Source organism: Neoarius graeffei, chromosome 17 (genome assembly GCF_027579695.1).
Source record: "Neoarius graeffei isolate fNeoGra1 chromosome 17, fNeoGra1.pri, whole genome shotgun sequence".
NCBI lineage: Eukaryota > Metazoa > Chordata > Actinopteri > Siluriformes > Ariidae > Neoarius > Neoarius graeffei.
This window is the reverse complement of record NC_083585.1, coordinates 11,453,258-11,478,334: the sequence shown is the minus strand read 5'-3', so window position 1 is coordinate 11,478,334 and position 25,077 is coordinate 11,453,258. Positions and strand designations below refer to the sequence as shown.

The 25,077-nt window shown below is 44.7% G+C and overlaps 1 non-coding gene across 1 annotated transcript; it reads right to left on the bottom strand.

Annotated features, from left to right (window-relative positions):
* Positions 1-19,562: 19,562 nt before the first annotated feature.
* Positions 19,563-19,716, bottom strand: LOC132865109 (5.8S ribosomal RNA). The gene has a single exon (XR_009650286.1). It is a non-coding gene; the product is annotated as a 5.8S ribosomal RNA (ribosomal RNA).
* Positions 19,717-25,077: the final 5,361 nt, after the last annotated feature.

Here is a 25,077-nt window from a genome sequence, read left to right as displayed (position 1 = left end):
ATTAACTTGTGCCCAATAATTTTTCATTAACGCTAGATCATTCTCGATCATGCTGCCTACTTTCACTAATTCAGCCACTGTGTTTACTGTTCCACATAGGCCTGAAGCGATTTTTGGATTGGCATTACTGAGAATGCGGTGGACCAATGTAGCCTCATCAATGTCGGGCTTCCATTGCAGACAGAGAGCTCTATAATCGTAAGCAAAGTCCCTAATGGGCTCATTTAGACTTTGGATACGAGTACGCAACCGTTCTTCAATTTCCTGAACAAAATCAATGGACAAAAATGCTGATAGGAATGCAGTTTTAAATTCCTCCCATGTATGGATGTTCTTCCGCTCTGCTATCCACCAGCTTTTGACTGGACCTTTCAGCACAGAAGACAGTGTGGCTAATATTTCATTGTCTGGTGTGGGTCTTAAATCCAGAAATTCCTTACATAGCTCTATGTAAGTCATGGGGTCTTTTATTTCACTGTCACCACCAAATTCAGGAAAATTCAATTTAATGGGGAGCTTAGATGTTCTTACACCAGTAAAGCTAGAGGGGCTCTGAGCGTCATATTGAAACCTCACAGCTGATTGTCCTTCTGTCTGATTCACAGGAGACAGTTTGGGCATGCTGGTGAGTTTTAAGTGCCTCAGCTGAGCTTCCCACTGATGGTCACATCTGTGTAAGCAGCGCACAACTGCATCCTCCAGTTTCGCGACAATATTAACAGCAAAAGTTTTCACTGTCTCAATTTTATTGTCAACCATTTGTCTCATTAAACCTTCCCTGTTAATGATACTGGTGTTTGATTCAGACACTTGTGTTCTAGATCAGTCAAATGAATTTTCATTTCATCAAGTGCTCTTCTGAGTTCGTGTATTTCCACTTGGTGGACAGACGCATGAGACACGGTAACATTCGTTTCATCTTCACCGTCATCGTTAATTTCTTCCTCCTCATTATAATCATCACCCTCCCCACCTTCAATATTAGAGCTTGTAGTTCTGCTCTCATCCTCACCAAGATACAGGCTACCAAGGGATTCAGTGAGGCGATCTACCCGTTCTCTAAAGGTAATGTGAGGGTGCACTAGATGCGCCATTTCAGCATCAATGGATATTGGCGGCCTGTCTAACCCTCTCTGTTCAGATGGCTCACGTAAAGGCTCTAAAGCCACCTCAGCAAGCTGCTCTGCCATATATGATGAAGGACAGAAAAGGAAGACTATTAGTAGGCGAAAGGTGAAAATTAAAGTTAGAAAGAAAGCGCGTAATTTCTCACTGGAGCCTCCACTGTAACGAACTCGATACGAGTTGTCAACAAATCTTATAACTTAGTGCATGAAAACATGCTTACAACATATTTTCAATGTGAATATTTTATTGTATGATGGTGTAGAGCAGGGGTCTTCAATCCTATCCACAAAGGGCCAGTGTGGCTGCAGGCTTTCATTCCAACCAAGCAGGAGCTACACCTGATTTCACTTGTTTAATCATTTCACCCTCGTCTCCAGTCAACAATCAAGTGAGCCTCCAATTTGGCTGTAATGAAAGCCTGCAGCTACACCGGCCCTTTGCGGATAGGATTGAAGACCCCTGGTGTAGAGTGAGAGAATAGCCTTTAGGGCAGAGTCTTTAGTCCAACCACTGCGTAAGCAGTATAACAAAAACCGCGCACCGCCCGTGCGCTTTCCAAAAACAAAATCCCACCAGCAAAAATAGGAAAAAAAGGAGAGATCTCACCTCTTCAGATGTGGGTTTAAGTCCGATTGTACATTCCTCAAAAAAGGGCGAAGAAGAACAAAAGTAATCCATAAGCGTGTAGCAGTCAATCTATTTCGGGTCTTTGAAGAATTCTGAAGGATGTCAGAATGTTCACGCGCCGGCTTCCATCTACCTCCATTCATTCCTCTTTCCGCTTCCCCATTCAAAAAACAAGCACATGATTTAAAGAGTCTATATCTATAGGACAGGGAGCGAGAAGGTGTGTGCATGTGACAGTGACAAGGTGAGTGACAGGGAAGAACCCTATAGACTCCTAGGCTCATGCTCGCCCTGAATTTCTCTTAAAGTGAAGGCTTTCTATGTATTAATTTACATAGACATTTTAATACGAAATATAAATAAGTGCCTTAGACATAGATACTATTTTACGCTACTGATTAATAAAACTTTATGTGGCTGATGCTACATAGTCTCCCCCCCCCCCAGACTGGATATGTCGAGAGAAGGACCAAAGTAGGGCTTAAGATTCACCACGTTCACATTGTCAGTGGACTTGTCAGGGAACTGAACCTTGTAATTTAGGGCTCCCAATTTCTTCTTTACAATGCATGGTCCCATCCACTTTGGTGCCAGTTTGGCTGAGAATCCCTTTACAGCATCAGATAGTGGATGGGCTTTGACCCACACCATGTCCCCTTCAGACAGTTCCATGTTTCTCCTTTTTAAGTTGTAATATTTAGCTTGTTTGTCCTGTGCTCTTTTTACATTGGCAGCCACTTGTTTCGACAGTTCCAGCTGTCTTTCCAGGAGAGAGTGTTGCGAGGAGGTTGGAGGCGGAGCCTTTGACAAAAGTTGGTCAAGAGGACCTTTGAGACCACGTCTTGGATGCAGCATGGCTGGTGCAAAACCAGTGGACTCTTGCCATGAGGAGTTGATGGCGAACCGGAACTCATGTACCCACTGGTCCCAGTTGTTATGTTTTTCCCCCACAAAGGAGGCTATCATGGTCTTGAGTGTTCAGTTGACCTGCTCAGTCTGGTTCGTTTGTGGATGATAGCTTGTGGTGAACTTATTTATCGCTCCCCATGATTTGCAGGCAGCTTTCAAGAGGTGACTGGTAAACTGGCTCCTCCTGTCGGACAGAAGATATTTTGGCGTACCCCACCTGGTGAATATCTCTTCTGTGAGAATCCTCACTAGCTTTAGGGTCCGGCTATCACGCACAGGGAACAGCTCTGTCCATTTGGAGTAATAATCCACAAGGCCCACCAAGTAGCAGTTACCCTTGCGGCTGTGAGGAAATGGGCCCATGATGTCAATACCCATCATTTCACCAACCTCAAACACTTGGGTCGATTGCATATATATATATAGGCCTATATTGTGTGCCAACTCTTCCCACTGACCGGTCCATATGGTGAATAGAGTCGCTTGCATGAGTCTAAAAAGTTCAGGCTCAGGATTTTTTTTTGCTTTAATCCCTGGTTTTAGTGAAATCATCTACTACTATGAAGAGATAAGATCCTGCTCACAAATGATGATTTACTTAATCACAAATATTGATAAAGTTGAGGCCACAGCTTTGCAAAGACAAACATGTCATGGCAGAAACCAAGGTGAGAAAAAAAAAGCTCACTCTTTGAGAGAGAGAAAATGTTCTCGTTCTCGTCTTCTTCCGCTTTATCCGGGACCGGGTCGTGGAGGCAGCAGTCTAAGCAGGGAAGCCCAAACTTCCCTTTCCCCAGACACCTTGGCCAGATCCTTGGGAAGAACACCGAGGCGTTCCCAGGCCAGCCGAGAGACAGTCCCTCCAGCATGTCCTGGGTCTTCCCTGGGGCCTCCTCCTGGGGGGACATGCCTGGAACACCTCCCCAGGGAGGCGTCCAGGAGGCATCCGTAAAACATGCCCGAGCCACCTCAGCTGATTCCTCTCGATGTGGAGGAGCAGCGTCTCTACTCCGAGCTCTTCCCGAGTGACTGTGCTTCTCACCCTATCTCTAAGGGAGCGCCCAGCCACCTGCGAAGGAAACTCATTTTGGCCGCTTGTATCTTGTTCTTTCGGTCATTACCCAAAGCTCATGACCATAGGTGAGAGTCGGAACATAGATCGACCGGTAAATTGAGAGCTTCGCCTTTTGGCTCAGCTCCTTCTTCACCACGACGGACCGGTAAAGCGACCGCATCACTGCGGAGGCTGCACCGATCCGCCTGTCGATCTCAAGCTCCATCCTTCCCTCACTCGTGAACAAGATCCCGAGATACTTAAACTCCTCCACTTGAGGCAGGACTTCTCCACCAACCTGGAGAGGACAAGCCACCCTTTTCTGGTCGAGAACCATGGCCTCGGACTTGGAGGTGCTGATTCTCATCCCAGCCGCTTCACACTCGACTGCAAACTGCCCCAGTGCATGCTGAAGGTCCTGGTTTGAAGAAGCCAACAGGACAACATCATCTGCAAAAAGCAGAGATGAAATCCTGTGGTTCCCAAACAGGATTCCTTCCGGCCCCTGGCTGCGCCTAGAAATTCTGTCCATAAAAATTATGAACAGAACTGGTGACAAAGGGCAGCCCTCCCGGAGTCCAACATGCACTGGGAACAGGTCTGACTTACTGCCGGCAATGCGAACCAGACTCCTGCTCTGTTCGTACAGGGACCGGACAGCCCTTAGCAAAGAGCCCTGAACCCCATACTCAAGAAGCACCCCCCACAGAATACCACGGGGGACACGGTCGAATGCCTTCTCCAGATCCACAAAGCACATGTAGACTGGTTGGTCAAACTCCCATGAACCCTTGAGCACCCCATGAAGGGTATAGAGCTGGTCCAGTGTTCCATGACCAGGACAAAAACCACATTGTTCCTCCTGGATCCGAGGTTCGACTATTGGTCGAATTCTCCTCTCCAGTACCCTGGAGTAAACCTTCCCTGGGAGGCTGAGAAGTGTGATTCCCCTATAATTGGAGCACACTCTCTGGTCCCCTTTCTTAAAAAGAGGGACCACCACCCCAGTCTGCCACTCCAGAGGCACTGTCCCCGACCGCCACGTGATGTTGCAGAGGCGTGTCAACCAATGTCCCCACCACATCCAGAGACTTGAGATACTCAGGGCAGATCTCATCCACCCCCAGTGCCTTGCCACCAAGGAGCTTGCAAACCACCTCAGTGACTTCGGCTTGTGTAATGGACGAGTCCACCTCTGAGTCATCAGCCTCAGTCTCCTCAGTGGAAGACATGATGGTGGGATTGAGGAGATCCTCAAAGTATTCCTTCCACCGCCCGACAATGTCCCCAGTCGAGGTCAACAGCTCCCCACCTGCACTGTAAACAGTGTTGGCAGAGTACTGCTTCCCCCTCCTGAGGCGCTGGACGGTTTGCCAGAATTTCTTTGAGGCCGACCGATAGTCCTTCTCCATGGCCTCCCCAAACTCCTCCCAGTTCCGAGTTTTTGCCTCCGCAACTGCCCGAGCTGCAGCACGCCTGGCCTGCCGATACCCATCAGCTGCCTCAGGAGTCCTGGAGGTCAACATGGCCCGATAGGACTCCTTCTTCAGCTTGACGGCATCCCTTACTTCTGGTGTCCACCACCGGGTTTGGGGATTGCCGCCACGACAGGCACCGGAGACCTTGTGGCCACAGCTCCGAACAGCTGCGTCCACAATGGAGGTAGAGAACACGGTCCACTCAGACTCAATGTCCCCCGCCTCCCTCAGAAGCTGGGAAAAGCTCTTCCGGAGGTGGGAGTTAAAGACCTCCCCGACAGAGTGCTCGGCCAGACGTTCCCAGCAGACCCTCACCATACGTTTGGGCCTGCCAGGTCTGTCCAGCTTCCTCCTCCGCCAGCGGATCCAACTCACCACCAGGTGGTGATCAGTTGACAGCTCAGCCCCTCTCTTCACCCGAGTGTCCAAGACATAGGGCCGGAGATCAGATGAAACGACTACAAAGTCTATCATCGACCTCCGACCTAAGGTGTCCTGGTGCCACGTGCACTTATGGACACCTCTATGCTCGAACATGGTGTTCATTATGGACAAACCGTGACTAGCACAGAAGTCCAATAACAAAACACCACTCTGGTTCAGATCGGGGAGGCCGTTCCTCCCAACCACGCCCCTCTAGGTGTCACTGTCTTCGCCCACGTGAGCATTGAAGTCCCCCAGTAGCACAATGGGGAAACTCCAACACATGGCGGCTGAGCTAGGGAGCTATAAGCAAGCCCACACCAGCCCACCGCCGCTCACTACGGGCGACTCCAGAGAAGTGGAGAGTCCAGCCCCTCTCGAGGAGCTGGGTTCCAGAGCCCAAGCTGTGCGTGGAGGTGAGCCCAACTATCTCTAGCCGGTACCTCTCAACCTCCCGCACAAGCTCAGGCACTTTCCCCCCCAGCAAAGTGACATTCCATGTCCCAACAGCCAGCCGCTGTGTCCGGGGATCAGGTCGTCGAGGCCCCTGCCTTCGACTGCCACCCAATCTACACTGCACCAGTCCCCTACTGCTACCTCTGTGGGTGGTGAACCCACAGGAGGTCGGGCCCACGTCACCTCTTCAGGCTGAGCCCGGCCGGGTCCCATGGGCAAAGGCCCGGCCACCAAGCACTCGCATATGAGCCCCAACCCCGGGCCTGGCTCCAAGGTGGGGCCCCGGCTGCATCATACCAGGCGACGTCACGGTGCTCGGTTTTTTCTCCATAGGGGTTTTGGTGAACTGCTCTTGGTCTGGCCTGTCACCTAGGACCTGTCTGCCTTGGGAAACCTTGACAGGGGCATAATGCCCCCGACAACATAGCTCCTAGGATCATTCAAGCACACAAACCCCTCCACCACAATAAGGTGGCAGTTCTAGGAGGAGAGAGAAAATGAGCCATCTTTATTCAGGATCATGGAAAGCAGTTTTTTACAACAGTAAAGAATATGTAGAAAAGCTCTGAAGGTAGGGCCTTTGAAGCAAGATTATATGCTATATCTATCTAATCAGTTGCACAAAGCCCCCAGGTAAGATGTCAAGTCAAGTTTATTTGTGTAACACTTTTAACAATAAACATTGTCACAAAGCAGCTTTACAGAATTTGAACGACTTAAAACATGAGCTAATTTTATCCCTAATCTATCCCCAATGAGCAAGCCTGTGGCAACGGTGGCAAGGAAAAACTCCCTCAGACGACATGAGGAAGAAATCTCGAGAGTAACCAGACTCAAAAGGGAACCCATCCTCATTTGGGCAACAACAGACAGCATGACAATATTAACAGTTTTAACATGAAGACAGTTTTGTTGATGTTGTAACTCTTCATTGATGGAAACTTGAGTGCAAAACTGTTCATGACAACTGCAGTCCTAAAGTTAGCAAGTCAACTGTAGTCCTCAGCCATAAAAGCATTACTGTAAGAGTCCAGAGCATCCTCCAGGTGTGACTTTCAACTGTCCTCATGGGGCCATCCTCCACAGGAGCGATGCGATGAGACTCCAACCAGACACAGGGCACCAGGATGGATCAAGCAGGTCCGAGGAATGTCCCCACAAAATCCAGAACTATTGCTCAGGCATTGTACAACAAGCACAACATAAACAATTACTTCTGGTTAAACACCTAAAAAGCCTATTACTTTGCTGTAAAGGTAAGATGTCAGTACTTCTTTTGCAAGTGTCTTCCTTGCCAATGCTACAGTATAAAGGCATGTCTAAATATCCTATCCAGATACTTAATTTGTGTGTTAGTTAAATTATTAAAATGGAGTGGTGAATATTATCAAAGCAATACTAAAACAAACCATTGTATAGAGATGATGATCATTTATTTGGAAGGAAGACAGGTCCTGTGCAATGGCTTTGTCGGACTCACCTCAATAAGTTGTTTCATATTTTGAGCTGAAACATAATTTTACTCAATTGACTTGATTATAAACAGTTAAACAGATTAATTGCACATACATACATATGTTTCATGTTAACCACTTGAAGCCTTTGAAATATCCTTTAATTTATAATATAAACTAACCTTCAGTTGAATACAAATAGTTATTATGATGATAGCACTGGGATGTAGACACCAAGTACAAATTATACATTTAAATAAATACAACAGATGGTACCATAAATATCTATCGATGCATGTGATAAAATGCTAATGCAGCTTATTTTTTAATGCATCACCTGCAGTTGTGATGGATATTATTAATAGAGACTCTGGACAAAAGCATATATATGCTTGTGGTATTTCCCTGATGTGAGTGGAATACTGAAGCATGATAGTCAGAAGATGATGTTCACACACAACTTTATTTTAATGATTTTTTTTGCTTTCCAGCTTCACTTTGCATGTTTGCACACACACACAGACACACACACACACACACACACACACACACATTCTGATTGGGAGAGCTCCCCTCTCATCGCTCTCTCCCTCCTTTTCTACCTTCCATCTTCACTGCAAAACACACAGACACAACATTAATTGACAACAGGTGTACTGACTTGATGGCCAGGCACTCCTTCTTGATGGTGCTGTACTTACTTTCACACATCAAGAGCTTGTATCAGATGTACAGCACCAGACATTCCTCACCCTCCACCTTCTGGGACAGAATGGCCCCCAGCCCTCTGTCCAATGCATCCATCTGTAAAATAAAAGGGAGAGAGAAGTCAGGTGAGTGTAAGAGTGGCCCCTCCCACAGTGCAGCTTTTACCTTAGTGAAGGCTTGTTGGCACTGCTCGGTCCACTGGACCAGATCTGGTGCTCTCTTTTTAGTGAGATCAGTCACCGTGACATCCAAATAATTAGGTATGAACCTGCAATAGTAGCCAGCCAGCCCCAGGAACTGTCCCTTTTTGGTCTTGGGCCTTGGGCAGGCAGCAGTCGCTGCTGTCTTGTCAATTTAAGAACGCACCTGCCCATGACCCAAGTGGAAACCCAGATACCATACTTCCACCCACCCAATCGCACATTTTTTGGGGTTGGCTGTGAGATCCGCACGCCTCAGTAACTCCAAGATGACCCTAAGGTGTTCTAGGTGCCATGGCCAATTATTGCTGTATATGATGATGGCGTCAAGGTAGGCTGCTGCATAGGCAGCATGGGGGCGGAGGATCTTGTCCATGAGCCACTGGAAGGTGGCAGGAGCCCCAAATAACCAAAAAGGAAGCATGAAAAAATGGTGTAATCCGAACGGTGTGGAAAAGGCAATTTTCTCTCGGGACCGAGGAGTAAAGGGGATCTGCCAATATCCCTTTGTCAAATCCAGTGTCAAAAAAATTGAGCCACACCTAACTGATCAAACAACTCATCAATGCGAGACATTGGGTATGTATCAAACTTAGACACCATGTTGACTTTTCTGTAGTCCACACAGAACTGGACCGACCCATCAGCATTGGGAACCAGGACCATTGCTATGCAAACTCTCGATGTGTGAAAGTAAGGGATAAATTTAAGAGATGCTTAAGGGATAATATTAAGGGATCCTGAAGCATGCAAGAATGCCCTTCAAGAAGGGATAAACAAGAAAAGATAAATTATGGATAAATTCAGGATAAAATTAACTCATGTTTAAAGTCTTTTATTTTCTGTAAAGCTGCTTTGCTACAATGTCTGTTGTTAAAAGAGCTATACAAATAAACTTGACTTGACTTGACATTTATCAACCTCATCAAGTGTGCCACGGAAGCCTGGGGTTGGCCAGACTCTCAGTGGGTAGGCTGCTTGCTGCTGCTACTGTCAAAGGAAGCCCAGCTTGAGGTCCAGCATGTTCTTGTCTCAAACATGGTGGAGTACCTGGACATAAAGTCAAGTCAGTTTTATTTTTATAGTTGTTTTTAAAGTAGACATTTTCACAAAGCAGCTTTATAGAAAAATATATATTTTAAACATATAAATTTATCCCTAAGCCTGAGGTGATGATGGCAAGGAAAATCTCCCTGAGATGACAAGAGGTAGAAACCTTGAGAGGAACCAGACTCAAAAGGGAACCCATCCTAATTTGGGTAATTATACATAATTGAGGGGTGGCATGGTCCTGTAGTGGTTAGCACTGTTGCCTCACAACAAGAAAGTTCTGGGTTCAAGCCCAGTGGCCAACGGGGGCCTGTCTGTGTGGAGTTTGCATGTTTTCCCCATGTCTGCGTGGGTTTCCTCTGGGTGCTCCACCCCACAGTCCAAAGACATGAAGGTTAGGCTAATTGGTAGCTCTAAATTGACTGTAGGTGTGAGTGTGAATGGTTGTTTGTCTCTCTATTGGCCCTTTTCCACTACCCTTTTTCAGCTCACTTCAGCTCGCTTCAGCTCACTTCAGCCCGAAACGGCTCGCGTTTCGACTACCAAAAACCAGCACGACTCAGCTCGCTTCAGCTCTGCTTAGCCCCTAAAACTCGCACCGTTTTGGAGTGGGGCTGAAGCGAGCCAAACCGAGCCAAGTGAGGCTGGGGGCGTGAGCAGACACTCCCCTGTGCACTGATTGGTGAGGAGGAGTGTCCTCACATGCCCACACATGCCCCGCGAGCACGCTGGGATCTGTAAACACCGCAAACCCGGAAGGAGAAGAATTACGAATTACAAGAATTTCTGAAGCCTTATGCGCCTCGCCTCATCTATACGCTCTTGCCAGTATCTGTTGGCGTTGTCGGTGACAACAAGCCACAGCACCAAGACCAGCAACACTAACGACTCCATGTCCTCCATGTTTATTGTTTACTATTCGGGTCGTGAGACTACTGCTTAAAAGGTCACTGATGTCACTGTTTGCGCTGCTTAACGACATCACCTGACGTCCACCCACTTTCGCTAACTCCACCCAATGTGTCCACCCACTTCCAGCCAGCACAGTTCAGCGCGATTGTAGTCGAAATGCAACTCCAACAGCCCCGCTCAGCTCGACTCAGCATGGCACGGCTCAGCCCGACTCAGCCGCGTTTGTAGTGGAAAAGTGGCATAAGTCAGCCTTGCAATTATCTGGTGACTTGTCCAGGGTGTACCCCACCTCTTGCCCATAGTCCAGCTGGCCCGCGACCCTGTGCTGGATAAGCAGCTACAGATAATGGATGGATGGATGGATGGATGGATGGATGGATGGATGACTATTCATTATAGTTTTGATATGAAGTCTATTTTGTTGAATTATCAACTGTTCATTGATCAAGATTTGAGTGCAAAACTGTTCATGACAACTGCAGTTGTCATGAACAGTTTATCATGGCAATTGTAATCCTAAGCCATTGTAGCAAAACTGTTTACATTAATTGTCCATAACAATCCTCAAAGTGTATCTTTCGGTTGTACATATGGGGCCATCCTCAACACGAGTGCAGCAATGAGAACTCTGGCCAGAAATAGGGCATCAGGATGGATTGTGGAAGAAAATTCCTTTATAGATAATCAGAGGAATTCACACTGAAACAATTTGACTCCAACATGCAGTAGGTTGATTTCCAAGTACAGCTGGGATGCATTCTCTGAACAGCCTAAGTTTATATATGATAAAAATAACTTTCAGGTGATTGATTACAAAGGGACAAATGACTCCATGCCCATTTGTAAAATAAACATTAGCTTAGCATATATTACCATAAAATTATACTAAATTATCATATAGGACACAGGAACAATCCCATACTTGGTCACAAAATGATGTTGTCTGTACACTGAGAGTTATGCTTATGCATTTTCTTTTCAATCCAACTCAAGGTGAAGACATCACTGTAAACATCCACGTGACTAACCCCATTTCCAGAAAAGTTGGGATATTTTCCAAAATGCAATAAAAACAAAAAATCTGTGATTTGTTAATTCACATGAAGCTTTATTTCACTTACAAAAGTACAAAGAAAAGATTTTCAGTAGTTTTACTGACCAATTTAACTGTATTTTGTAAAGATAAAGTTAGAATTTGATGCTTGCAACACACTCAAAAAAAAAAGTTGGGACAGAGGCATTATTACCATTGTATTACATCATCTTTCCTTTTACTAACACTTTTTAATCATACGGGCTCTGAGGATACTAATTGTTGCAGTTTTGCAATTGGAATTTTTGTCCATTCTTGTTTGATAAAAGACTTCAGCTGCTCAATAGTCTGTGGCTGCTGTTGTCTGATTCTCCTCTTCACAATGTGCCATGCATTCTCAATAGAAGACAGATCTGGACTGGCAGCAGGCCAGTCAAGTACACACACTTGGTGTCAATGAAGTCATGCTGTTGTAGTCCATGCAGAATGAGGCCTGGCATTGCCCTGCTGAAATAAGCATGAACTTCTCAGGAAGACATGTTGCCTTGATGAATATCTCTTTCTAAAATCCCAATATATGCCCCAATATATCAATGGGACTGTGGCAGTGGGGGCGTGGCCAAGCGTCAGGTTGTGCTTCAGTACTCCACCCACATCAGGGTGTACTACAGGGACCTTTACACACATTCGACTCACCCATGCCATGGGCACTGATGCACCCCCATACTATCACAGATGCTGGCTTTTACACCTTCCTCTGATAACAAACTGGATGGTCATGTTCACCTTTGACACTGAGAACCTGATGTCCGGTTTTCCTAAAAAGAAACGGAAATGTGGACTCTTCCAACGACAGCACACATTTCCACTGTCTCCCGCCCCATCTGAGATTTGTTTAGGCCCAGAGAAATCGGCAGTGTCTCTGCATACAATTGATGAATGGCTTCCTCCTTATGTAATACAGTTTCAGGTTGCATTTCTGGATGCAGCAGTTGACTGTGGTCAGTGACAGCAGTTTTCTAAAGTACTCCCAAGCCCATGTGACTAAATTTGTCACATTAGCATGACGGCTTCTCAGGCAGTGCCTCCCAAGGGCTCGAAGGTCATGCACATTCAACAATCGCTTCCAAACTTGCCTTTTACTTGCTGAGATGTCTCAGAATTCCCTGAATCTTGGTGGCTCTAAATTGACCATAGGTGTGAATGTGAGTGTGAATGGTTGTTTGTCTCTGTGTCAGCCCTGAGATAACCTGGCAACTTGTCCAGAGTATACCCCACTTCTCACCCATAGTCAGCTGGGATAGGCTCCAGCTTGCCTGCGACCCTGTAGAACAGAATAAGTGGCTACAGATAATGGATGGATTTTCACAATAATATGGACTGGAGATTTTGAAAGACCTAAAATCTTGCACTGAGAAATGTTCTTTTTGAATTGACTAAAAATTCTCTCACAAATTTTGGCACAAGGGAGTGAGCCATGACCCGTCCTTGCTTGCAAAGTCTGTGCTTTTGATACATGCTCCTTTTATACCCAATCGTGTTACCAGTGTAATGGAATTTTTAATATAGCCCTGTGTGTGTTAGGAGTTCATGACCCTTTCATGAACTCAGTGCTGTGTGTGTGTGTGTGTGTGTGTGTGTGTGTGTGTGTGTGTGTGTGTGTGCGCGCGCGCATGTATGTGTGGTAGGGGTTCATGACCCATTCATGAATCCAGTGCTGTGTGCATACGTGTGTAGCATGAAGGAAGAGGATGGTGATAATGGCATCTGTCCCCTGGGTCCAGTAAAAATCAGGAAAGGGTACCTAAAGGAAACATGTATGATGAGAAAGTACAATTCCTTATATGGTACGAGTTTAAATCCTTGCTTCTGATTGGGTTATGGTTTTTAAAAGAATGTTTCACAAGGATATAAAATGCCACATGCCCAGAACCATTTCTTTTTCTGTGTTTCGTTTGTGTTGAGAAACCAACAATAAATCACAATCCCACGTGTGGCGGGGAATTTTTTTCCCCTGTTTTAGAGGCGATCTGCATTTGCAGTCCACACGCCAAATGAGGCGATGGAAAAAAGAAAAAAGTGGAAAAAAGGGAAGTTCACCACTGCCGCTGGGAGTGAACGATTTGGTGAGAGAAAAATTATTGTGTGCTATTATTTGACTAAAATTACTAATTTATTAATCTGCTGATCTGGAATGGGGAAAGATTGTAGTGCGGAATCTTGAATTGTGTAGCAATGCATGAAGATTATACAGTGGTATGCAAAAGTTTGGGCACCCCTGGTCAAAATTGCTGTTACTGTGAACAGTTAAGCAAGTTGAAGATGAAATGATCTCCAAAAGGCATAAAGTTAAAGATGACTCATTCCCTTAATATTTTAAGCAAAAACATTTTTTTTTATTTTCATCTTTTACATTTTCTAAATGACAAAAAAGGAAAAGGGCCCAAAGCAAAAGTTTGGGCATCCTGCATGGTTAGTACCTAGTAACACCCCCTTTGGCAAGTATCACAGCTTGTAAACACTTTTTGTAGCCAGCTAATAATCTTTCAGTTCTTACCTGGGGGATTTTTGTGCATTCGTCCTTGCTAAAGGCTTCCAGTTCTACAAGTTTCTTGGGCTGTCTTGCATGCACTGCTCTTTTGAGATCTGTCCACAGATTTTCAATGATGCTTAGGTCAGGGGACTGTGAGGGCCAGGGCAAAACCTTCAGCTTGTGCCTCTTGAGGTATTGTATTCCATTGTAGATTTTGAGGTGTGTTTTGGATCATCGTCTTATTGTAGGACCCATCCTCTTTTTAACTTAAACTTTTTTACAGATGGTGTGATGTTTGCTTCCAGAATTTGCTGGTATTTATTTGAATCCATGCTTCTCTTGACCAATGAAATGTGCCCTGTTCCACTGGCTGCAATACAACCCCAAAGCATGATTGATCCACACCAGTGGCGGCTGCTGGTTTTTAAAACAGGGGAAGCCCATTTTACGTATTCATCGTAAAACCTGTAGGCTGGATATCAAAGCATAGAAAGGTGTGCCCCATTAGCATAGTGAACTAGACAACCCTACCTAGTGGCAGAAAGTATTTTTGCTTGTACATTTCATGTTATAGTCTGGCTTGCCAGGCTAGTGCCTCATATCCTTAATCAAAAATATCAAACATCCAAAAATTACTGGCTATTCAACGAAGAGCCTTGAACAATCATACCCTGATATGCAACACAGAGTCTTTAACACAACACCCAGCTGTGCAACACATCCTTGAACATCTTCTGCAACACAGTCTGGAAATTCATAACCAGGTAGGCTATGCAACACACAGAACCTTGAATATTATACCCAGGTATAACCTATAACACAGAGCCCACACTGCAAAAACCTGGCTTACAAAAACAAGAAAAAAAAAGTAATAAAATTAGGAATATTTTACTTAAAATAAGCAAAATTATCTGCCAACAGAACAAGAAAATTTGACTTGGCAAGATTTTTAAAAAACAAGTAAATGTATCTAGCTTTAGAAACCCCACAGATGTCTTAAAACTAGTGTATTTATACTAAAAACAAGTAAAGTTGTACTACTCATTTTAACATGCTAGATACTTTGTCCCCCAACCAACAGTTTGACTATTTCATCTGGGCATATTGGTGTGCTCTGTTTAAGTAAGTGTTTATACCAACTGAGACCGCCAAATAAGTCAAAATCAAAACAACAAACCAATCCATTTTGTAGCCTATTTTTGTTGCCAGATTGACAATACAACAAATCATTTAATTTAGTTATCTGTTTTGTATTAAGAGATTAAAAGAAAGGATAAGATGCTTGAAATAAGAAATTCTGACTTTGACAAACTTGTCATGGTTAATATAACACCGATGAAATTATGGTAATTCTCATTTTAAGACAGAACTTACTCATAACCAGTAATAAAATCTCAATAACAAGTTATAATACCTAATTAAGATAATTGAGGGAAAAAATGCTTAAAGTAAGTGAAATACTCTTACACAAAACCTGCCTGGAAAGGAGAATTACCTTGGCAGACAAATAACAAGCATATTTTGTCTTGATTTAAGATATTTAATCTTGGTTAGATTTTACTTTTTGTAGTGCACCATTCTCTTAATACACTGTAAACCCGAATAAGTTGAGTTTACTTAAAAAAATTGAGGAAAGTGGTTGCCTTAAAAAAAATAAGTAATTATTAATGATTGAATTGAGTACCTTAAACTTACCAGAAGATTGTAAGTTTAAGGTACTCAATTCAATCATTAATAATTACTTATTTTTTTTAAGGCAACCACTTTCCTCAATTTTTTTAAGTAAACTCAACTTATTCGGGTTTACAGTGTATTACTGAACAATATACACACTTCAGATTCATGAACATTATATGATGCACACTATTTATGCACAAATTCTGCCCTCCGCTCCTTTTCCAGAAAATGGTCTGTGACCCTCTCATACTAGCTAGTTGTGCTTTCCAGAGACTTCACCAATTTCTGCTAGCAGCTAGCACTGCAGATCCCAATAAGGCTCAACAGGGGCGTCACTAGACCCAAGACCATACTGGGGCACAAAAGGGGCACAGGAAATGTATGCGAGCGCGCGAAGCGCGCGAGCTAAAAATTTTGCACTATATTTATATTTATATTTATATTTTTTATATAATATATATTACATTTTATGTAATATATATTATATTTTATGTAATATATATTTATATATTGATATTTATATTTAGAAACGGCCTGCTTAAAACTAGTCACTAGAGCTGTAAAACTCAAAATGATTACGAGGACACTGAATCCAGGTCAATCATTTAATAATAACAGTATGAATATTTGCAACATTTGTGATAATAGCAATGTAATACTTATACTGTTGGTAATATTGTAAAAGAACATATTAACATACAATACAACACCGCCGAGTTTTTAAACTCAACCAAGAGTACTTAATGGCCAACAGTATTCACACTTGATACCTTTTAAATCACCAAACATATCTTTGTAAGCACACGCATTTTCAGCATTGAACATCTCTAAACACAATCCAAAAGCCTCTAAAAGCACCACTGTGTGTGTGTGTGTGTGTGTGTGTGTGTGTGTGTGTGTGTGTGTGTTACAAAAATGACAGTGGAATTACTGTCTACTAACCTGTAAACAGTTGAAAAACACGGAGAGATGGTTTCCCCTGCTCTGAATTTCATTGCATCTGAGGGCTGCTGGAGTCTGCGGTCCCCATAGCAACCAAGATGTTACTCATGTCACGCGCACACTTTTTTCACATTGCTTAGTGTGCGCGAGGCCAGCCAAAACTACCAATGTAAAAGCATTGTAGATGGTCTTCTTCGCGCATCGGTTAGCCTACCCCACGTTATGAATTAATTAAATTGCAGCTATTCCCAAGTTTAAAATTCAGAGCGTTTCGTCACTGGATTTTTTTTACTGGGGCACTACAGATCTATACTGGGGCACGTGCCCCAGTAAAATACCCCTGGCGACGCCGATGAGGCTCAAGCCTCTTTTTTTTTTTCAACCAGATTGAACTACAAATGAAATAAACGAGTGAATTCACGAATGATCAAACTGATAGAATGGATGAAAGTTAACAGAGCACAATGAGTAATATTTACATTTATTTACAGAGTAATGTACAGAGACATCAATGAGAAGAACCGTTTATATGAAAATAAATTCGAACAGCACTTTGGCACACGACTACACTTTCTCAACATCCGCTAGGGACTCACTGATCATACTTCCGTGTTCCTCGCCGACGCCGAAGTACAGAGCCTGCCCTCCTCATTACCTCCAATAATCCTTCATCAGCCCGGCTTCTTGTCCCTCCCACTGTCTCGTTTAGTCCCAGAGAAGCCCGGCTTCCCTAGAAGTGACGATTTTGTCGATTTTAACCAATAACAACTAGCCGAAATTGGCTGTTCAGAGCCCTCTCATAGACTGCAACGGATACCCGGCTGCCAGCGCATAGAGCCCATTGAAATAAGAAAGGTTACAGCGTGTTGCCAGATTGGGCTGTTTTAAGTGCATTTTTGCGGGTTTTGAACATATTTTGGCTGGAAAACGTCAGCAGTATCTGGCAACGCTGGTTACAGCCTGGCAGCAAAGGTGATTCTCGTAGCGAACTGCAAGTTCGTCAGACATCACTCAAATAAGTTACAGGATAGTTATGAACGTAAATACAATCTTGGGCATATATTATGTTATGCAAGTTATTGTTTTAATGAGAATTCAATGTCATAGATGCCGCAGTTTGGGGAGAGAATTTTAGGGGAAGCTCGGCTTCCCTTGTTGTCTCTGAGGAATCGCCCCTGATTCACACATGCTTCAGAGTTGGAGAGGTGTTCTTTTCCTGGAATTTGGTAGTCTGGCTAATGCGACAAAGCTCTACGAGCTATTGGTCTGGCCAAGATATTAAGCCCAACCATTTCCCAGAGCCCGTGGTTGACCCGCCTCCCTGAAATGCCTCAGTTTGCTACTGGTCGAAGCCAGAAAAGGCTGTGACGAAGCTTAAACCAATCACATCACTCTTTCCTCTGACGTATGCGACGCGACAGGGCTAACTGGTAGATTAAACTCTTACCGAAGCCGGTCGGGAGCAAGGTGAAAGCGTCCTTCCTTTCAATAAATACCTCCAGGGCTGCTCTTTGCTCCGTTTTCAATGAGAACTTCCCGTTGAATGCTTTCAATACAGCATCTATGCGTAATAGATGCGGAAGTGTGAATGAAGCGCTTCCGGCATAGATTCTGTAAACAATCTATGGCTTCTGGTCGCAGTTCTACTATGTCAGTGCCTTGAACACGCCTCTACCCAGGGCCGTTGGAGATGCTCAAAGTTGATTGGTTCCCAATTTTTTGGGAGCTTGGAAGAGCTGTAGATAGCTTGCCTGGCCAGACTAAGCTTGCAACAGGCCCTCGTGTTGCATCACGCCCAGGCCCAGGCCCAGGCTAGGAATTTGGCACCTTTTTTTCTCCGAACATACCTTTGCACATTGTGGCCAAAAAGTTCTATTTTGATTTCATCAGTCCACAGGACTTGTTTCCAAAATGCACCAGGCTTATTTAGATGTTCATTTGCAAAATTCAGATGCTGAATTTTGTGGCTAGGACGCAGGAAAGGTTTTCTTCTGATGACTCTTCCATGAAGGTCATATTTGTTCAGGTGTCGCTGCATAGTAGAACAGTGCACCACCACTCCAGGGTCTGCTAAATATTTCTAAAAGTCTTTTGCAGTCAAACAGGGGTTTTTATTTGCCTTTCTAGCAATCCAACAAGGAGTTCTTTCAGAAAGTTTTCTTCATCTTCCAGACCTTGTAACGGTGCTACCCAAGGTTTAAGTATAAGTTTAGTTCAGGTGCCAGGCAGGCCCAAAATCCTGCCACTTAACTAAAAGTAACCACCGCCAGCAATAATAAAGCAATAACAAAAAGTAGGTTTTAAACGTGCATATTCTGTTTACTTATTCACAAAAAAAAATGGAATCAATGCAAATCCATAACAAGCCGGGCACGTAGCACTCTCAAACAAAAATAGGATACTTCAGTCTCTTTCAATGTATGCACATTTTTCAAAGTTCAAACTTAATGTTCAACACACTTATGCACCCAATACGGCGAAAGGGGCATGAAAAATAAACAAAAATGTCGTGTAAATCCAGTGTTCGTGTGTGTGTTCGTGTGTGTGTTTGGGCTTGTATGTTTGTAAATGTTAGCGTGTGTAGAGGGAGAGAGCATTTGTAGTTCCAGTGAGTTGCAGCGCTTGGTAAACTAGCAGCAAGGTGCATGTGGATTACGGTTTAACTCACAGTTCTGGAGCTGGCTGTGTAAACTGGACTGTCCTGGATCCGAAGCTTCAACAGACCTTAGCCATCCGCTTCCCACATCGGGCTTGAAGTAACTGTTAGCCCCTCTCTGGTGCCATGACCCGGAGAGGGGCTAACAGCTACTTCAAGCCCGATGCGGGAAGCGGATGGCTAAGGTCTGTTGAAGCTTCGGATCTAGGACAGTCCAGTGCCAGGCAGGATTTTGGGCCTGCCTGGCACCCGAACTAAACTTATACTTAAACCTTGGGTAGCACCGTTACAGAACTGGCACCCGAACAGGGACTTGAACCCTGGACCCTCAGATAGGCGTAGCCCCGGGAGGGACCCGGGGCCGCAATGTGCGTTCGAAGTGTCGATTATCAATGTGTCCTGCAATTCACATTAGTTCTCGCAGCTGGATGCGTTCTTCATCGACGCATGAGCCAAGTGATCCACCGCTAAGAGTTAGTTCTGTAACGGTGCTACCCAAGGTTTAAGTATAAGTTTAGTTCGGGTGCCAGGCAGGCCCAAAATCCTGCCACTTAACTAAAAGTAACCACCGCCAGCAATAATAAAGCAATAACAAAAAGTAGGTTTTAAACGTGCATATTCTGTTTACTTATTCACAAAAAAAATAATGGCATCAATACAACTCCATAACAAGCCGGGCACGTAGCACTCTCAAACAAAAATAGGATACTTCAGTCTCTTTCAATGTATGCACGTTTTTCAAAGTTCAAACTTAATGTTCAACACACTTATGCACCCAATACGGCGAAAGGGGCATGAAAAATAATCAAAAATGTCGTGTAAACCCAGTGTTCATGTGTGTGTGTGTGTGTGTGTGTGTGTGTTTGGGCTTGTATGTTTGTGAATGTTAGCGTGTGTAGAGGGAGAGAGTGTTTGTAGTTCCAGTGAGTTGTAGCACTTAGTAAACGAGCAGCAAGGTGCGTGTGGATTATGGTTTAACTCACAGTTCTGGAGCTGGCTGTGTAAACTGGACTGTCCTGGATCCGAAGCTTCAACAGACCTTAGCCATCCGCTTCCCGCATTGGGCTTGAAGTAGCTGTTAGCCCCTCTCACCTGTGGCTTGCGATGTTCCTCCATCACGGAAATCTTGCTTGGGTTGGCTTGCAATCTCCGCTGCAAATTCCGTCATCGGCAACAGTGTACAAGTGTTCCACAAGGTTTAGCTTCTACTCCAGAATTGCACCTTCACGCTTTGCTTGCCCAGGAACCAAACGGAGCTCTGCACTGCTCTCCTAGCTACGGATGCAGCATAGTGACATTGAAAGCAAGCTCTTCGTCAACCACGCATGGCCACTCTCCCAATCAGCGTTCGCAGGTGTTGCGTGTTGTGTGATGAAACAATGTTAATGAGGTGAGTGCTGTGTCATGTTAGTGTGCTTTTGAAGGTGACAGTCACAGGGGGAAAACGTTATGTCTCAGGGGCAGAAATGTATTTCGTCACAACCTCACCGATCTCCACTGTTTCTGTTAACTGCCATTTCTTAATAACATTACGATATGAGGAAACAGCTACCTGAAAACACTTTGCTATGTTCTTGTTGTCATGATCCACCCCAGACTTCCACTCTGGAGATTTACTATCTCCCAGTTCAGCGCAATCTGGATCCAGGATGGGACTTCCATCTTGCCGGCATTCACTTCCTGGTCTGCTCTGCTGTATATAAATAGGCCGTTCTCAGAAGGGGACTTTGCCAGAATGTCTTGTCTGTTTCTCATGTCATCTCTGTGCCATTTTTTGCTTCCTGATTTTTGCTTTCTGTTTTGCCTTGTCTTAGCCACAGTTTTTTGTACTCACGTTTTGTCTTTTTTTCTTGTTTTTTTGCATGATAGTTGTCGTCTGAACTATTTTTCATGTTTTTTTCATATTAGCACTTTGTCTTTGTCTACCTCGTTGTTGTCTGGGTTATTTTTGCTATTTTGCTTGTTGACTCTTTTTTTTGGACTTTAATTAAATCATTTTTTATTCATTGGATTTTCTGGTTTGTGTTCTGCTATTGGATCCTAACTCACCACATCTCGCCACCCTTAACACTTGTCACCTTCTCCTGCTTTGTGAGCATCAATTATTTTATTATTCAGAATGTGAGGGAGTTGCTTCGAGGAGCCCATGGCTGTTGATTTTAGGGACAAGTTTGAGGATTCAGAGAATTTATACAGCTTTGAAATCTGCATCATCTGACCTTTCCTAATGAAGAATCTGAACAAGCCACAGCTCATTATCTCATCTCATCATCTCTAGCCGCTTTATCCTGTTCTACAGGGTCGCAGGCAAGCTGGAGCCTATCCCAGCTGACTACGGGTGAAACGCGGGGTACACCCTTAGTTGCCAGGTCATCACAGGGCTGACACATAGACACAGACAACCATTCACACTCACATTCACACCTACGGTCAATTTAGAGTCACTAGTTAACCTAACCTGCATGTCTTTGGACTGTGGGGGAAACCGGAGCACCCGGAGGAAACCCACGCGGACACGGGGAGAACATGCAAACTCTGCACAGAAAGGCCCTCACCGGCCACGGGGCTCGAACCCGGACCTTCTTGCTGTGAGGCGACAGTGCTATGTGAATGTGTACATATAAATAAAGAGATAAAAGGTCCGCTGTTCTTTAAGGTTTGTGGAAATGTTGCCTGTATTTTGATGAAGATACAGTATTGGTGTGGACATACATGTGTCTGGGACACAGTACAGAGAATAAACTTTCACATTCCAGATAGCAGACAACAAATACTAGGGTATTATTGAATTGGCATAATATAAAATGACACAAAAAGGGGTCCAAGCAGGAGAAAGGTTTGGTTCCGCTACCATGGTCACCCAATATTATTTTTATGACCACCAATTATGGCCGGGAGTCATATTCCCAGTTCAGATTTTGGGTAGAGAAGTGTGGGTTCCCTGAAGGGGGAAGTTTTTAGTTTGAAGTAATTAAATGCACTCAGAGATGGATTAAAGCAAGTTGAATAAGATAACGAAAAAAGTAAAAAAGAAAAAAATTAGGATAAAGTATGTATAGATTGGCCCACCTTTGACATGTGGATGGCAGAAGCACAGACAAGAAATAGATGCTCATAACCACTAGAGAAAGGGGTCACTGATGCTACTGCTACTTCTGCTCTTGTTCTGTCTTCTCCCTTTTTTTCTTCTATGCTGTGTGTTAAGCAGGTTTCAACCTCCAGACTGTATCCGGACTTAGACTCATTAGATTCATGCCTGCCTCAGACACCTCCTCAGCAGGAAAATATTGACGTGCGACCAGAACAGGACCTGCCACCATATCCAGCAGAGGCTGAGACAGCTTTTTCTCCTATGGCAAGCCACACCCACAGCAAAAAGGGACTTGGAGCCATGGAGGGAGATGTCGACATGACCATGCCAATGGTTGAAGTGGCAGGATCGGAAGGAGGCCCAGTGCTTGTCCACTGACCCTGGATGAATGAAGACATCAGGCAGCTGACTAGTAGTCATCTGGCAGATCCTAAGGTTGTGGGAGGAGAGAAGGCTGGAGAACAACTGCGAGTCTTCTGCGCTGAATTTAAGCCCACGTCCTTTGAGCTCTGGTGCATCTATACATTGCAGCTGGGCCTGGACATGTGCACGTGAAGAATGCCTGGCTGAATGACATGAAACCAGAGCTTGCTTGAGGATGTAAAGACAGCTGTGTCACCTGGGAAATGTGCAGACTGACAGAACTAATTAGCCACGCAGTTCATGCAGAGAAGAGGTGAAAGAATGGACTGAAAAGGCCAACAGAAAGAAGGAAGACACTCTGCACAAAGCCATGCTCACCATGGTCCTAACCCACCTTGAGCGTCCACACATTGGATGTGGGAGAGGACGGGGTCGGGGCAGAGGCAGGGGAAGAGGACAAAATGTGGGTGGCCAACGAGGAGGTTACAACTGTGGTAAAATGGGGCACTGGGCAAAGGATTGCTCTAAAGCAAGTGCAAATTGGCAGGCATACAACAGCAGTGACTGACTGGAAGACACTCTTTCCTCTTCTTTCTTTCTCTCTCTCTCTGCCCTCTTGCAATGAAGAAATACTTGCTACACTTTCTATGAATTTACCTATCACTGATTTTCCCAGTAAAAGCACACAAAGCCAGGTGAACCTGAAGAGTGGCATTTTGTGCAAGACTTGCAAGCAGTAAATGTTGCGGTCCAGCCTAGAGCCCCTAATGTACCAAATCCATGCACTATTTTGTCACAAATACCACAAGGAAGCACACACTTCTCTGTGGTAGACCTGGTAAACACATTCCTGTGCATCCAGATAGTCACTTCTGGTTTGCATTTCACTTTGAGGGCAAGTCATACACATTCATGCATTTGTGTCAGGGCTACTGTGAGTCACCCATCATTTGCAATGAAATGCTAAGGCTCATCTCATCTCATCTCATTATCTCTAGCCGCTTTATCCTTCTACAGGGTCGCAGGCAAGCTGGAGCCTATCCCAGCTGACTACGGGCGAAAGGCGGGGTACACCCTGGACAAGTCGCCAGGTCATCACAGGGCTGACACATAGACACAGACAACCATTCACACTCACATTCACACCTACGGTCAATTTAGAGTCACCAGTTAACCTAACCTGCATGTCTTTGGACTGTGGGGGAAACCGGAGCACCCGGAGGAAACCCACGCGGACACGGGGAGAACATGCAAACTCCACACAGAAAGGCCCTCGCCGGCCCCGGGGCTCGAACCCAGGACCTTCTTGCTGTGAGGCGACAGCGCTAACCACTACACCACCGTGATGCTAAGGCTAGTCTACACAAATTGCAATTTGTTCAAACTGAGATTAAGTTTTTGGGTCACGGTATCTCTGCACAAGGTAAGGTGCTGGGAGAAGATAGGGTGGTCGCGATCTAGAATTTCCCAAAACCTGTCACAAAGAAACAGATAGTGTCATTCTTATGCATGTGCTCATATTGCAGAACTTTCATACCTAATTATGCTGTTCTTGAGTCTCCCCTCAGCAGTCTGATTCATGGGAAAGGACTGCAGGCACACAATGCTGTCATGTGGATAGACAAAGCTGAAGAAGCCTTTGTCAATCTCAAATTGGCACTCCAAGCCACACCCACCTTGGGCATTCCTGTTCCGTCTTGTCCATTCATTCAGACAGTAGATGAGAAAAAGTGTTGTACGATGTCTGTTCTCTTATAAGAACATGGAGGTAAGTTACGGCCGGTAGCCCTGTTACTCTGCAAAACTTGATCTGGTAGCAGCAGGGTTGCCAGTTTGTCGACGGGCAGTCGCAGCTCCTGAAAAGGCTATTGTAGCATCACGTGATATCGTGGGTTATTCTGAATTAACACTTTGGTTTCACATACTGTCTCTATCCTCTTGCTTGAACAGAAAACATCTCACCTATCTGCTGCTAGGTGGTTGAGATACAATGTTGTCCTCCTGGAAATGCCCAACGTCACAGTGAAATGCTGTACTGTTTTGAACCCAGCTATTCTGCTTCTTGTCAAAGGAAATGGGGAAACCCACTGTTGCATAGCAATGGTTAATCAGGTCTGTTCTCCTCATCCTGACTTACAAGAGATTCCTCTTCACAACCCTGACCTTGTCCTTTTTATAGATTGCTCAGCCTCGAGGGATATGGCAACAGGCCTGAATAAGGTAGGGTATGCTGTCATTACACATCATGAAACCCTGCTTTCTGCTTCACTTCCATCTCAAGCTGTGGAGTTGGTTGCCCTCACTGAAGCATGCAAATTAGCACAAGGGAAGACAGCCATGATATTTATTGACAGTAGGTATGCTTTTGGGGTAGCACATGATT